Genomic DNA, 13,623 nt, shown 5'->3' on the forward strand with positions numbered 1-13,623 from the left:
CGCCAGGCTTTAAAGGCGCCGCGTCTCTCAGACGCGCTGGGGCGCCCGCGGGGGACCGGAGCTGTGGGCAACGTTTTCTACCGGCTCACTCTTCCTTTTCCACCAGGCTCTTCCCCTTCCCTGGCGGCCCAAACTCTCCCCGCGACGGTCCCTTGCCTACACCCCCAGTATGGGGGGCATTTTCCCACGTGGAGAGAACTTGTCTGAGGCCTCCCTCCACTTGTGGAAAGTCTCAGTTCCTACTCAGACTGTCCAAGTGCAGCCTCTGCCTCTTTACTGGTTTATGTGTCTCAGTTTCCTTTTCTGTAAAGTTTTCCTTTTCTGTGCACCTCTGCCTAGGAATCCTGCTGCAAGCTGGACCTCGTGCCATCTGCGTAGCCTTCCAAGAATGAGGCACTATCCGCATTTCTCAGGTGGGGAGACTGATGCTGAGAGGCGTGACATGTGCAAGGGCATCGAGTTACCAAGTTCCGTGTGTAACTCTCCTCCTCTGGGCGCTGTACTACTTATCTCACAAGAACATTCTCCCTTCTGGAGGAGTGTTAGCACCCTATCACCTCTCTCTAAGATGCCCCCTTGATCTTTGGGACCTGATTAGAAACTGCTGTGGATCCCAGATAGCTGGGCAGGAAAAATCCAAGAACCACCCCCTCAAGGGACTCTGCTCTGGGAACCCTTAGACTGTTCCCACCATTGTCCATATTCTCCACCCCCTCAGCCTACAAATACCTGGAGGATTCAGAGTCAATACTGCATATGAGAATTGGGCCCTGTAGGCTCTGGAGGCTGAGGCAGGAAGATCTTAAGTTCAAGGCCAGCCTGAGAAACCCTGTCTCAAAATTAAAAAAAATTAAAAAGGGGTGGGGATGTAGCTCAGAGGTAGAGCACCCCTGGGGTCAACCCCTGGTACCAAGACAAACAATAAACAACAACAACAACCAAGATTCTATATGAGGTCTCAGTCCAGGGTCAGACACCTACTAGCTGCTCAGGAAGGCTTAGAGAATGAATAGCTGTGTCCTCAGGAGGCAGGGAGGCTAAGGAACCTGACCAGGGACCTACTGAGAGCCAAGCACATTACAATTCCCTTTTTAATACTCATGGCAGTCTTACAAAGAACCCTGTACCCATTTTGCCGATAGGACACTGAAGTTCAGAAAACTCAAAGCTTTTATTCAGGATTATGTAGCTCCTAAGGCTAGGGTTGGCAATTGGGCTGTTCTGCAGAGGCTGCCAGTGTCCACCACCAGAGGAGGGCACCTGCCCTCCCAGCCCCACTCAGCCAAAGCCTGCCTGCTGCAGAGTGTGGCATGGAGTGGGGGCTCAGGCGGGGGTCGGGACAGTGGTGGCAATGATGGAGGAGATGGGGCTGGCATTCCCACACATGCCTGTCATTAGTGCTCAGCTTCTCTTCGAGGACGGACGAAGGTTTATGCTGTCACTGGCGCTCACCCAGCCCCTGGCGAGAGGACAAGAGAGATGGAGCACCCGTGGGGATGCCCGAGTGGAGAGAGGTGCTGGTGCAAGATCCTGAACTTGCCACATAGGAGGGCAGGAGCATGGTCCCCTTGGAAAAAAGGGCCCAGCCTTGACCACCTGATCAAGGACAACAGAGGTTCCCAAAATGTCAGCCGCAGCTCCCATTGCGCAGGGTGAGATTTCATACTCCTAGGATGGCGACAAAAGCCCTCCCAGGAAGCCCCGTCCCCCTTCATTTCATCCAAGCCTGCTCCAGACCTCCCTAGGCTCCCTCCCAGCCCTTCGGCCCTCCCTCTCCTGCTGTCTGGCACACCACCACCTCCTGGGGCACCCCTATCTCTTCTGGATGGGGCTGCAGATTTGCCTTGGGCCCCAGGGTCCTTGCCACCCGCCTTGTCCCAGAACACTGTGAGCCCTCCACCCACCCCTCACTCTGCCATGAAACCAGGGGCTGTGCCAGGGACCTGGGAACCTGTCATTTCCCTCTAACTGGCCCGGAGAGGCGTAGGACCTGGATGGTAGTGAAGGGAGGTCCAGCTCTGCTCCTTGAGCCCCCACCCGGCCACTCTCACGGTGTCTTTGTGGGGGTTATGGAACTGCCCCTCTGCTGGCAGCCGGACTAGGAGGCTCGGGCTGCTGGGGACCTGCCGCAGGGGCCTATATCAGCCATGTTTTGTGTGTCCCGGCCCCCTCCAGGGTGAAGAGGAGTTGGGGGCCCTTCCTCTGGCAGCCATGGTGGGGAGGGTGCCCCAGGGGCTGTGGATGCCAGGCCTGTCACCATGGCAACAGCCAGCTCCTGGGAAGCCAGAGGTGGGGGGTGGAACAGCCCCGCCCCCATGCAGATGCTGCCCGGGAGAGAAGAGGCCTCTTGGGCCGCCTGCCCACCCACCGGGCTTTGTCACTTGATCCCCGTCTTTACAAAAATGGAACAATACCCGAGGCTCTCACTGAAAGGGAGACTATGAGGAGGACTGGGGGGACGGGAGAGGGAGGTCAGCGTCAGTACCCATCCCCACTCCTGCTCGCTGGGCAAGGGGCCTGCGATGGCGATGGCGAGGTGGAATGGAGTCCCGCCCAGCTCCTCCTCCCTGGGAACGGCCGCTTTTCTTGGGGGCCAGGGCTGGGGAAGGGGCATCCTCCTGACTTGTGTTCCCAGCCCTGGCCCCCAGAGACCCTCTTCCACATCCTCCCGGATGGTGGCCACCACTCCCTGCCCACTGGACACACGCCACTCCCTCCAGGGTTAGCCTCTCCCTCTTCCCCCAACTCAGCCCTGCAGCCCCTCCTCCAGGACCAGCCCTGCCCTCACCCAACATGTGACACCTGTGCCTGTCCCCAAGAGCCTGGGGGGGAGGGGCTTCCGCAGGTAGAGGACGGTGCTGTGCCCTCTCGTCCTGGCACCCAGCCTGGGGTAGGCACCCATCAATGTTTGTTGTGACAGAAGAATGTCCTCTGGGGCGTAGCTCAATGGCAGAGCGCTGGCCTAGCATGTCCAAGGCCCGGGGTTCCATCCCAGCACCACCAGGTGAATAAAGTGGGAATGGCAAGGGGACCCTGGATCCTTCTAGAGGAGGCTGAATACCAGGGGGTAAGAGGTTGAGGAGGCTTTCTGGTTGGACCCAGGGGACAGAGGGGTCCATTCGAGTACCCAGGAGGACTGTCTGTGTCTCTTCCAGTGCCTGAGTGGCCCTCAGGAGAGGCTGTGGAAGACCCAGCAGGTACCCAGCACACCTGGGGCGGAGGCAGGTGGGAACATGAGTGTGTCCCTGTAGAGGGGCCCTTGCACACACATGTGCACATACAAGGTACACGCAGGTGCCTAGTGACTCCTGTGCCACGTGCCCAGGTGCACAGAGCTGGGATCCCTGTGTGGACGATTCAGGGAATGTTCCCACCTCCTGAAGCTTGAGTTTTGAGTTCTCACTCAGTTGCCCTTTATGAGGATGTCAAGGACTGGACTAGAGCATTCATTCCATTCACTAAAGAAATATTTTTAAAATTTCTTATTAGGGCTTTTAAAATTTTCACAAGCATCTCAACACTAGGGGTGATTGAAGAAGTCAAATAATGGAGCTGGGCGCAGTAGCACACACCTGTAATCCCAGCAGCTCGGGAGGCTGAGGCAGGAGGATCATGAGTTCCAAGCACTGGTGAGGTGCTAAGCAACTCAGTGAGACCTTGACTCTAAATAAAATACAAAATAGGGCTGGGGATGTGGCTCAGTGGTTGAGTGCCCCTGAGTAATCCCTGGTGCCCTTTACAGGAAGTTTGCTGAACCCTGAATGTCCTTGAGCTTTCATTTTTATAGTATCGAGTCTGAGAACTTGGATTGCTGGGTCGATGGGGAAGTGAATTTTTCTAAAGCGCGATTGAAGGACATGGTTGGTATTACATGATAAACTGCACATACCTGAAGAGGACTTGTGAAACCACCCCAATGGACCCAAATAATGAATAATGTCTTCCAGTGAAAATGCAAATATCTTATTGCATATTAAACTGTCAATTACTAATTAAGATGTCAATGACTAATGCATACTAGAATTCAGGGTGAAATGAGCTTAGTAACAGAGATTTTAGGGTTTGCACCGGATGGGGATATGACCATCAGTTGCAAGAGGATTCCTCCATGAAAACACCTTCTGAATTCCAACCCACCAACCTACAAACAAGTTTCAACCTAGTAGGCATGTCAGAGATGGGACCTCACATCACCTTCATCCTCACCCTCAGTCCCTGGAATAGGTGGCACTGTTCTCATTTTGTGTTTGAAAAACTGAAGCTAAAAGATGTTCAGGTGACGAGGCCAAAATTACATGTCTCATTTCGAGTCAGATTTAAAGCTGGGCACAGCAGTTACACGTCCCAGCGACTCAGGAGGCTGAGGCAGGAGGATTGCAAGTTCAAAACCAGCCTCAGCAACTTGGCAAGACTCTAAGCAACTTAACAAGACCTTGTCTCAAAATTTAAAATAAAAAAGGGCTGAGGAGGAGGCTCAGTGGTTAAGCACCCCTGGGTTCAGTCCCCAGCACACACACACACACACACAAAAATAGTCAGATATAAAGTTAGTTTGACCTGATTCCAAAATCTGCACTCTGTTCACTGAAGCGTGGTCCGTCCTTCACCAAATGAGACAAACTGTCTGTGGAAGAACGGCACGGTGGCCAAATATTCCATTTCCTTCTGTGCTACCTTAGCAGGTGTGTTATGTGGGGAAAGAGTTGAACATGAATACTAATGATTGAAAGCTCACTATCTGCCAGGCTCTTGTTATGTTTAGCTTAAATTATGGACCATTTCTATGGTTGGACTCTTGAGAATTTTAACACATGTTACTCATCAAATGATGAGTAGCTCCAACTATTTCAGGTCAGAGATTTTTTATTTTATTTTATTTATTTTGGTACCAGGGATTGAACCCAGGGGCACTGAACCACTGAGCCACATCCCCAGCCTTTTTTAAAAAATATATTTTATTTAGAGACAGGGTCTCGCTGAGTTGTTTAGGACCTCACTAAATTGCTTGGAGCCTTGCTAAATTGCTGAGACTGGCCTTGAATTTGCAATCCTCCTGCCTCAGCCTCCAGAGCCACTGGGATTACGGGGTGCACCACCTGGCTAGGTCATGGATATTTCTTGGAGGCTTCCCCCCTCCTGGTTCTAAATGATAGATGTTTCTTATTGACATCAAATACTGTTTAAATTACAGTTTTTTAAAAACAGGAAAAAATAACCAACATTCATTATGTACTAATTTGGATCTCACTGAATCCTCATAAGGATTTATTATTTAATTTTTCAGTGAGGAAACTGAGACTGAGACAGAGTAAAAGCATCTTGCTTAAGGGAAAGTGACAGTGTCCCAAGGCGAGTGTGTGAGGTTCTGGGGAATTGAGCCCAGGGCCTTGGGCATGCTAAGTAAGCACTCTACCGCTGAGCTATATGCCCAGCCCAGGATTTAAAAACTTTATTTATGTTTAATTTTTTTTTCTTGCAGTACTGGGGACTGAACCCAGGGCCTTGAACATGCTAGGTGAGCACTCTACCCCTGAGCCACCTCCTAGCCCTTTTTTATTTTTTTAAATTTTTTTTTTTTTATTTTGAGAGACAGAGAGAGAGAGAGAGAGAGAGAGAGAGAGAGAGAATTTTTAAATATTTTATTTTTTAGTTTTCGGCAGACACAACATCTTTGTTTGTATGTGGTGCTGAGGATTGAACCCAGCACTGTGCACATGCCAAGCGAGCGCGCTACTGCTTGAGCCACATCCCCAGCCCCCCTTTTTTATTTTTTATTTTGACACAAGGTGTCACTGAGTTTCCTAGGCTGGCCTTGAACTTGCAATTCTCCTGCCTCTGACTCCTGAGTAGCAAGGATTTACAGGTGGGTGCTTAATGATCCAGGATTCTTTTTTTAAGTAATGATATGTTCATCACCCACCCCCCAAATGTCTTTCCCTCCTCACCCTGTAGTCAGGCAACCGCTGAACTCCTCCAACACTATCCATGAGTTTGCACTGGTTTTAGATACATGGAATGTTAATGTGATTTCATGCGAATTTTTAATGGCAGGTTTTAACTGAGCTCTTACTCTGGGCACCTCTCAGCACTCACCAGGCTGGGTGTCCAGACCCAAGGTGAACCCGCAGCACTGGGGCTCTGGCTGCTCTTGGTCAGCTGGAGTCACAGACAGAACCTGACCACTGTGGCCTCTGCTGGGGCCAGAGTCAGAGAAGGTGATGCCTGAGCTAATCTCAAAGCCAAGTGCGAAGGGGTTGGGAAAGAGGGCAGGGGGTTCTAGAGGAGGCACCAGCCCAGGGTCGGCTGTCAGGGTTTATCCCTGGGGCCACGGGGAGGGGAGAAGATTCTGGAAAGCATTCTAGCGTGCATGGAGCTGTGAGAGCCAAGGACAAACAGGAGCTGTGCTGGAGAAGGCAGATCAGGAAGGGGCCGGCAGTGCTCTTGGGAAGGGGCCTGGGCAAGAGTGAAGGCCAAGGGCAGACGCTCGGAGAGCCCTGGCCGCCCCGGGGACAGGCAGGCGGGAGGCGCCAGCCGCAGCTGAAAGCGGCTTTGTGAGGCCCAGGAGCTCCTGTTTCGTTGACGTTGGAACCTGCTGCTTATTTATCCAAAGGGAAGGGAAATTCGGCAGCAGCGGAGGAGAAAAAAATAACCTCAGCTGCTGAGCAGGAGGAAAGAGGCCCCGCTGCCCCCCGCAGCCCTGCCCAGCCCGCAGCCCCGCGGGAAGGGCTCAGGCTGCCCCAGAGACAGGGCCCTCTGGACCCCCACCCTCTCTGGTGGGAGGCACCCTGACGGTGGCTTCGGGCTTCTTTCAGGACACGCCACTCCCCTCCTGGCCTCCCCCTCTGCCTGGCCCTTGTCTTTGGAGGCTCCAAGGTCCCCAGGGGGCTCTGGGCCATTGGCTCCCTGCTCAGTCATCTCAGCCAAGGCAGGACCCTGGCTCTCTGCCCCATGTGCCCAAGGTGTGAGGGCAGAAGCCCAAGGAGGCCTGTCAGATGTGGGAGGGTGACCTTTAGCCAGGCAGCCCCCTCCCTGGTGCCCTCAGGACAGGCAGAGCCTCCCCCCTCCAGGCCTCCGGCTGGTGGCAGAGAGCCCTTCCCCAGCCCTCCCCTGGCCCCAGTGGTGGTCCTGGGGGCCCAGGCTGGGCTGCACGGGCCCAGAGGGGCTCCTGCTTCCACTGCCCTCGCTTTGCCCACCGATGGTGGCCCGTGGGGGCAGGACACCTCCAGGTGGCTCCCTGCAGCCAGCACCACCCCAGCCACAGGGATTGGGACTTGGACTCGCCACATTCACAGGCTGAAGGCCTTTGGAGGCGCTTAGGATTTGATGAAGTCCCAAGGGTGGGTCCCCTATGGTGGCATTTGTGGTTTTATAGCAGGAGAGATGAGCCAGCTTGCTCCGTGTCACCGGGGGCTGACAGGAGGCCAGCTCTGGGCTCTCGGACGGCCCAGTCTCCAGAGCCAAATAAACCGCTGTTCTTTATAAACTACCCAGCGTGTGGCGCTCAGTTACAGCCACAGAAAACCATGACGTGGCCTCAAAACGAGCCTCAGACGCATGCTTGTCTCTAGGTCATCCCCGTGTGGCTCTGCCAAGTCCACCCTGGAGGAGTCCTGCGGCTGGCCACAGCCAGGGGGCGGAACCGAGGACAGACCCCTACCTGGACCCCCCTACCACCCTGGAGCGGCCTGGGGGGGGGGCAGCGGGAGGCCTGCAGCCTTCCCCATGGGCCTCACCCCGCCAGCCTGCCGCCTACCTCTCTGGCTCATCTTGCCCCGCCCCATAGTGCCCTTCAGGCCCATGGACAGTGGCCAGGACCCGAGACTGCGGCCCTCTTGCCCAGGAACCTGCAGCTGGGAGCAGGCCCAGGCCTCTGCTTCCCTGGGATCCTCCTGGAGTCAGGCCAACTTGGACTCCAGACTTCAGGCACCAACACCTCCTCCAGGGAGCAGCTCTGCTTGGCTTGGAGGCCCCGCCCCCACACCCTGCTGTGGCCCTTCCCACGTTGTCCCCTCCCCACATCCCAGCCCACCCCCAGGCCAGGGACTGGCTCTGACGGTGCTTGTCTTCCCAGCCCTGGCTCAGTCGGGGGCCGAGGAGGAGAGGGTGCCCCCTGTCTTCAGCTAATGCATGGCTGGTGGGCGTCCTGGGGTCCCCCGTGGTCCCCACGCTCCTGGTCCCCACCTCCCTCTTGCCCTGCTCTTCTTTGCCCTCCTCCTGCTGCTTCATCCTCTGTTCCTTTGAACAGGGAGCCGTGGGCCACGAGCCCTGGATCCAGAGCTGTAACCAGGGTGAGCAGCGGCAGGCCTGGGGTGGGGGCCGAGGCCCAGGGAAGACAAGCCTGGTCCCGGGACCTTGCAAGGGGCCTTGACATCCAACAGAACTGGATTTTTTTAAGTGACTTAGCCTCTTCTTCCTCTCTTGGCCCTTCTTAGCTGGCCTCAAACTTGCAGTCCTCCTGCCTCAGCCTTCTGAGTCCCTGGGATCACACCTACTTTCTTTAGAAAGTCAGCCAGACTCTCACCTTTCTCCCTCAGGAGCTGCAAGGCCTTCCTGGAGTCAGGGTCCCTGTGTTCTGCAAGGCCCTTTCCTACCCAGCACCCTGTTTGCCCCATTCCTTTCTTTGCAGTGCTGGGGAGGGTACCCAGGGCCATGCACCTGCTGGGTGAGTGCTGCATCCTGGCCCATTGGCCCCCATTGCCCAGATGAGGAAACTGAGTCCTGGGCAGGCCGAGAGCCAGGCCCTGCCTGCTTCTCCACCTCAGCTGCTCCTCGCTCCTCTGCCCACAGGGCCACTCGCCTTGCTCCTTCCACGGCTGGTCAGCAGGCCTCTCGGGCACAAAGGGCTACAGGGGCGCAACATTGGGTGTGAGGAGAGGTGGGCAGTTTCCCACATGGAGGACCGCAGTGCACTCCCCAACACCCCATCTGGGTTTTGTTGCTCTAACATCATCCCCCAGGGCCCCCTTCTGGGACCTTGTGCCTCAGGCCCTCAGGCACAAGGTCCCAGAAGTTAAGAGCAGTTCCCGGGGTCAGCAGCCTGCATTCAAATCGTGCCCCACCAACTGTGTCATCTTGGACAATTTACCAAACCTCCCTGTGCTTTTGCGTCTCAGCTACCTCAGGGGGTGTGAAAGGATCTGGTGACATCCAGGTGCCAGGTGGGGTGGGGACTCAACACAGGAGTGGGACAGCAGGATGACCGTTCATTCACACAGCCCTTCCTCCTTCCCATCAACCTTCTCATCACTCTTCCTCACATCTCTGACCCTCTGTCTCTTTCTCTCTCTCAAACACACCCACATCTCCATTCAGGATCTGCCCATGACTCTCAGGTCATGTCTAGAGTTGTTATTTGAAGCTGCATTTGACTTTCATGGACCTTAGGTATTTTTGCTTTCTGGGCCCCTTCTTTCATTAAAAAAACAAACAAACAAACAAACAAAAAACCATTAAAAATTACATTTTCTGATTGCATTGGTAAAAGGTGAATATATTACTATCGTATGTGAAAACATTTTGATTTAAAAGTCAGCCACGTGATTTCCCCCCTTCTATTTTTAAAAGAAATGGAAGCATTTTGGTGGGCCTCTCAAAGTACTGTGGGCTCTGGGCGCGGTGCCCAGGGTGCCTGAGGGTGGGTGGCCCTGCTGACATGGGGCCCTGCTTGGTCTCCCCGCAGGGGGCGTCCAGGTGCTCCTGACTCTCCTTTCTTCTCGGGAATTCCCTCCCTCTGCCCTGCCCTGAGCCTGGGCACCGAGTTCTTCCCACAGACTTCCCCCCTGCACAAGTAGGAGGTTTGGCCTGGAGAGACCTGCAGCCCCTCCCCCTCCTGGCAGGTGACCACGGTGACTTTGCCCTCAGGGCCTCCATCCCTGTCCAGAAGGGCTGAGCCACAAGGGGTTCTCCAGTGCCTCTAGCTGCCGCCCCTGCCTTGTCCCTTGGCCCTAGTGGCCCAGGACAGGAGAGGCTGGACCTGCTGACCACCACATACACCCTGCTCCTCAGTCTCCTCTGGCTCCCACCGTCTGCAGGGTCACACCTGAGTGTCTCTGGGTGGTCATCAAGCCCGTGCTGGGCCTCAGGGACCTGCTGTTCTGCCCCAACCCACAGGGCCCAGGGTCCCTGCGCTTTTTTCTTTTACCAAATACACCAGCAGCCTGTTCTTGGTGGACACCTCTGCCCAGGACACTGGCTCTGGCAGCTGGACTTTGACTCACGACTCTCCTTCTTACTCTTTTCAAAGAGAAAGAAATGTGATCCCTGGGGTCAGCAGGGATTGTTTCCAGAACCTTCTCGAGGGGGGGAAAAATCAAGGATGCTCAAATCCCTTATATGAAAATGGCACAGTGTTTGCAGATTTTTTTTCCTGAATATTTTCCATCTGAGACTGGTTGAATCCAAGAGATATAGGACCCGCAAATATGGAAAACAACTGTATGCATATTTTATTTTTATTTATTGATATATTTGGTACCAGGGATGGAACCCAGGGGCACTTAACCAACTGAGCCACATCCCCAGCCCTTTTTATTTTTTGAGACAGGGTCTCAATAAATGGTTTAGGACCTCACTAAGTTGCTAAGCCTGGCCTCCAATTTGGGATCCTCTTGCCTCAGCCTCCTGAGTCACTGAGATTCCAGGAGTATGCCACCGTCCCCAGCCATCATTAACTATTTTTTTTCATCATTAACTATTTTAATGAAATAACATAACACATAGTCTTTTCTTTTTTTATTGAGGTATCACTTACACTAAATGCGCACGTTTCAGGATTCAGCTTGATGATTAAAACAGTGAACACACTTGTGCAATGACATCCTTCCCCCCAAGCCAAGACAGAGCACCCCACCACCCCAGAAGGCTCTTTGTATCCCTTTCCAGTGACCCCCCCACACTCCCCCACTGTTCCCACTGCCACCACCTCAGCGGGCTGTGGGGCTGTGCTGTCTTGAGCACCATATAAATGGAATCCCAGGAATTTGCTGGGTCGGTCTCCTGGCTTCACTGCCAGTGTCTCTGGTCTTTTGGTCAGTGTTCTACTACAGGGACACGGGACAGTCCGTCTGTCCATCCTGCTGATGCACGCCTTGTCCCTAGCTAGAATAGGCTCCCCTGAGCTTGCTGTTTAATGTTTTCGTTAGTGATTAGAATCACACATGCTGCTGAGGCTCCTCTTGACCTGATCCCTTCCACCCCAGGGCTTCCTCTTTCCCTCCCCACCCTGCCCCATCCCCTTCCTCAGGGCGACCAGCCTTCCTTCTAGTTTCCCTGATTGGTGCTTCACAGACTTGTAAAAGTGGGATTCACTGTGGGGTATTGATGACATGCATACCTAACTTGGTCATGAACTTGGAGATGGGGTCTCGCTAAGTTGCCGAGGCTGGCTTAGAACTTGGGGTCCTCCTGCCTCGGCCATTTACTCTCTCTCTTTCCTGGACCTGGGACACTCTACTCCTGTCCTCACAAGTCAGCGTCCAGGCCGTGTGGCCGTTGCACTCCAGAACTCTCACTAGAGGCCCCCCCCCACCCCCCCGGCTTCTCAGACCTTCAGCCTCAGACAAGTTCCACCCTCGGCTTTCCTGCTTCTGAGGTCCCCCCGCTTAATCTGAGCCATGCTACCGCCCAACACCCCGGGGTCTCCAGCCCGAAGGTGGCCTGTATGGGACATCATAGCCACCATGACCACGTGAGCCAATTCCCTTTAGGAGTCCTCTGCACGTGTCCATCTAAGGACCTATGGCCCTCTCGGAGGAGCCTGGTGAGCACAGGGTTCCTTCCCAGCTCTCTCCTCTGGTTGTGGGACCTTCAGGTTCTCGTCACCTGTTCTACCCAGGATGGTGTCTCACCCCCAAGATGACAGATGCCCATGGAGCCTTCACCCCGGGTACCATGGCCCCCGTTCCAGGGAACGTCCTGAGGTTGTGTCTCTGATGATTTCCTCCCCGGTACTCTCTGCCTTCCTCTTTCTGCTGGATGCATGTTGGACCCCCTAAACAGACCTCTAATTTTCTCTTTATCTTTTTGAGAAATACCCCCATGTTTTTCTTCCAGCTTTATGTTTATTTTTTGATTTATTTATTGTTACCTTTGGCTGGTCCCCCAAAGGCCATGTGTTCAAGGCTTTGTCCCCAGCTGTGATGCTAATGGCAAATGGTGGGGTTACTGGGAAGTCCTGGGGGCACTGGGCTCATGGAGGGGACAACGAGACCCTGGCCCCTTCTGTGAAGTGAATGACCTTGCTCCCTCCTGTCCTCTCACCACATCGAGGCTGCCAGGACCAAAAGATGGGATGAAGGCGCTGGTGATGCAAAATGCTTAGCCCGGGGCTCACTGGGGCCACCCCTCGTGACCTTCATGCCATTTCCTTCACTGGATGTCGTGGTTGCTGCTGGAGTCAAGTAAGGATGGAAAGGGTCAGTTAAGGAAAAGCAGTGTCCCTGATGGTGCCTGGCACGAGTGAGTGTCCAGGGACCCTAACGGTGACATCTAGAGCAGCCTGCTCATGTGAAAGGCAGGTGCCCTGTCTTTGACCTTGACCTTGACCTTGGTTCTTCTTCCTCATTTTTTCCCTTGTAGATGAATGTTAGTTCCAAATCTAACCCTCTTGGAGTTAGAGATAGATTCACTGAAGTCGCAGATGGACTGGGGAGTCCACCGCGGGGCTCTGGGTGGTGCTGGTGTTCAGTCCTCCATCCAGTGTGCGTTCACTGAGCCCCTACTGCCACCCACGTCTGGGGACACTGAGGAGTCCCTGCTGGTGGAGCTGGTGGTCGGGAGACAAACATCAGAGAAGACCCATGAGGGCTGACCTCGGCTTGGAGGAAGCTGGATGCAGAGTCCTCAGTAGAGAGTGGAGCCCCCAGAGGGGAGCAGTCTTTCAGTGGGGAGGGGACAATCATGGGGGACAGCTGTGCACATGTCCTGTGCCTGGTCTTCATCCCATTTCTGAGGTCCCCAGGCCTGTCTTCCAGCTGATGGACAATCCACGGAGGAGCCTCTTTGGCAGGAGCAGGACAGGGGTGGGAGTCCCCTCGTCTCTGGCCCCCCCACTCTTACATCCCAGGGTGGGAACCAAAAGCAGCTTAGGGTCCTGGAGGGGCCTGAAGAGGCACGTAGGCAGTGGAGGGCGTTGGGGTTTGACGGGCAGCTAGCCCAGAAATTTGCAGGAAGTCTTTGGGGACTTTAAAGGGTGACACCATCAGAACTGCATTTAGCTGGGGACAGGGGACAGTGGCTCACTATGAGTTCAAAGCCAGCCTCAGCAACTTAGCAAGGCCCGAAGCATTGTAGTGAGACCTGCCTCAAAATAAAAAAATAAAAAGGGTTGGGGATGCAGCTCAGTGATAGAGTGTCCCTGGTTTAATCCCTGGTACCAAAACCCAAAGAACCCTGCCTTTAACCCCTGCCCGGAGCACAGAGGGGAGACGCTGGGAGAAGCTGCTGACTTGCGTGGGCAGAGGGTGGGATTGAGAGTGGTAGGGGGTTCCCACAGGGAGGGGGCCTGTGTTGCCTGAGTGAATGATCGGCTCCTAGGGACACTCAGCTCTAAGCAGAGAAGAGTCCAGGGGCTGACTCTTCCCCAAGCTGCCCCCAAAGGGACATCAAGTCCCAAGAACATCCCTG

Source organism: Marmota marmota, unplaced genomic scaffold (genome assembly GCF_001458135.2).
Source record: "Marmota marmota marmota unplaced genomic scaffold, marMar, whole genome shotgun sequence".
In the NCBI taxonomy this organism is placed as follows: Eukaryota; Metazoa; Chordata; class Mammalia; order Rodentia; family Sciuridae; genus Marmota; species Marmota marmota.